Source organism: Bison bison, unplaced genomic scaffold (assembly GCF_000754665.1).
Source record: "Bison bison bison isolate TAMUID 2011002044 unplaced genomic scaffold, Bison_UMD1.0 scf7180017864313, whole genome shotgun sequence".
In the NCBI taxonomy this organism is placed as follows: domain Eukaryota; kingdom Metazoa; phylum Chordata; class Mammalia; order Artiodactyla; family Bovidae; genus Bison; species Bison bison.
Window position 1 is genome coordinate 1,208,860 of NW_011494885.1, and position 2,800 is coordinate 1,211,659.

At 40.2% G+C, this 2,800-nt stretch overlaps 1 protein-coding gene across 1 annotated transcript in view; it reads right to left on the reverse strand.

Annotated features, from left to right (window-relative positions):
* Positions 1-2,800, reverse strand: part of ZNF404 (zinc finger protein 404) — a 23,008-nt gene that overhangs the window by 12,420 nt on the left and 7,788 nt on the right.

Sequence of the window (2,800 nt, forward strand, 5' to 3'; positions counted from 1 at the left end):
GTCGTGTCCGACTCTGTGCGACCCCATAGACTGCAGCCCACCAGGCTCCCCCATCCCTGGGATTCTCCAAGCAAGAACACTGGAGTGGGTTGCCATTTCCTTCTCCAACATTTCTATAATTATAAACTCAACTTTAACTGTTGTCTCTGACACCCAGTTTTTTTTGTTGTTGTTGTTCCATTGTATGAAATCTGAGCACAGGTAATTAAGATATCACCTGCCAAAACACCTATTAAAGATGTTTTAAATAAAGAATACCATTTCGCAGGTATTCTACTGTCAGATTTTAAAAATTAATGATGCACCATGTATTAATAAGGCTGTAGGAAAACAAGAACCTTATGCTCATGCTGTCCTTTAGACCTATGAAAACCTACTGAAGTTGAGACTTGTACAAAAAAATATGCATAAGAATAATTTAATGATAGAAAGCCATTTCAGAGTCTTCATCAAAAAAATAACAGTAAAACGTGCCTAGAAATGTATAAAGGAATATGATGACAGACACTAGTTAAAATGAAAAAAAAAAAAAAAAGCTGGAGAAAAGTCTAAAGGTACTTAGATGGGTAATTAATTAAATAAAATGTATTCATTTATATAATGGAAATGAAGTAAGGGAATTCCCTGGTGGTCCAGCAGTTAAAAATCCACCTTCCAATGCAGGGAACACAGGTTCAATCCCTGGTAAGGAAACTACGACCCCACATGCTGCAGGGCAACTAACCCCTTGCACCACAACTAGAGAGACTTGTGCCACTCTGAAGATCCAGCATAGCCAAAATTAAAAAAAGAAAATGAAGTAGATATTTAAAATGGGCAGATCACTGGTTCTCAATTGGGGGTGATCCTGCTCCTCAGGGCACACATGGCAATGTCTGGAGACATACTAGGTTGTCAAAATGTGTGGAGGGAGGCTACTATCTAGTGGGTAGAGACTAGGGATGCTACTAAACACCCTACAACACACAGGAAAGCCCCCCACAATAAAGAATTTTCTAGTCAAAAATATCAACAGTGCTAAGGCTGAGAAACCCTGATTGTAGGCTTATTAGAGGAAGATAACATAATTCAGAGTGTCAATAATATGTTATTCACAATGCCAGTCTATGATAAAACTTAATGAAAATGCAAAGAAACAGGAAAATGTTACTGATAATCAAGAAAGAAAAGTCTCAATAGAAATAAACCCAAAGATAATCCAGTCAGTGGAGCTAACAGACAGGATTTGAAGATATTATGATTAACATGCTAAAGAAAAGAGAGGAAAAGATGAAAAATATGGAATGCAAAATGGAGCATATCAATAGAGGTTAAGACTCTTAAAACAAGAATCACATGGATATTTTATACTTATAAAAATATATTCAGTTCAGTTCAGTTGCTCAGTCGTGTCCGACTCTTTGCGATCCCATGAAATCACAGCACGCCAGGCCTCCCTGTCCATCACCAACTCCCGGAATTCACTCAAACTCATGTCCATTGAGTCGGTGATGCCATCCAGCCATCTCATCCTTTGTTGTCCCCTTCTCCTTCTGCCCCCAATTCCTCCCAGAATCAGGGTCTTTTCCAGTGAGTCAACTCTTCGCATGAGGTGGCCAAAATATTGGAGTTTCAGCTTCAGCATCAGTCCTTCCAATGAACACCCAGGACTGATCTCCTTTAGGATGGACTGATTGGACCTCCTTGCAGTCCAAGGGACTCTCAAGTCTTCTCCAACACCATAGTTCAAAAGCATCAATTCTTCGGCACTCAGCTTTCTTCACAGTCCAACTTTCACATCCATACGTGACCACTGGAAAAACTATAGCCTTGACTAGACAGACCTTTGTTGGCAAAGTAATGTCTCTGCTTTTCAATATGCTGTCTAGGTTGGTCATAACTTTCCTTCCAAGGAGTAAGCGTCTTTTAATTTCATGGCTGCAATCACCATCTGCAGTGATTTTGGAGCCCCAAAAAATAAAGTCTGACACTGTTTCCACTGTTTCCCCATCTATTTCCCATGAAGTGATGGGACCAGATGCCATAATCTTCGTTTTCTGAATGTGGAGCTTTAAGCCAACTTTTTCACTCTCCTCTTTCACCTTCGTCAAGAGGCTTTTTAGTTCCTCTTCACTTTCTGCCATAAGGGTGGTGTCATCTGCATATCTGAGGTTATTGATATTTCTCCTGGCAATCTTGATTCCAGCTTGTGTTTCTTCCAGCCCAGCGTTTCTCATGATGTACTCTGTATATAAGTTAAATAAGCAGAGTGAATATACAGCCTTGACGTACTCCTTTTCCTATTTGGAACCAGTCTGTTGGTCCATGTCCAGTTCTAACTGTTGCTTCCTGACCTGCATACAAATTTCTCAAGAGGCAGGTCAGATCTGGTATTCCCATCTCTTTCAGAATTTCCCACAGTTTATTGTGATCCACAGTCAAAGGCTTTGGCATAGTCAATAAAGCAGAAATAGATGTTTTTCTGGAACTCTCTTGCTTTTTCGATGATCCAGCGGATGTTGACAATTTGATCTCTGGTTCCTCTGCCTTTTCTAAAACCAGCTTAAACATCTGGAAGTTCACGATTCACGTATTGCTGAAGCCTGGCTTGGAGAATTTTGAGTATTATTTTACTAGGGTGTGAGATGGGTGCAATTGTGCAGTAGTTCGAGCATTCTTTGGTATTGCCTTTCTTTGGGATTGGAATGAAAACTGACCTTTTCCAGTCCTGTGGCCACTGCTAAGTTTTCCAAATTTGCTGGCATATTGAGTGCAGCACTTTCACAGCATCACCTTTCAGGATTTGAAATAGCTCCACTGG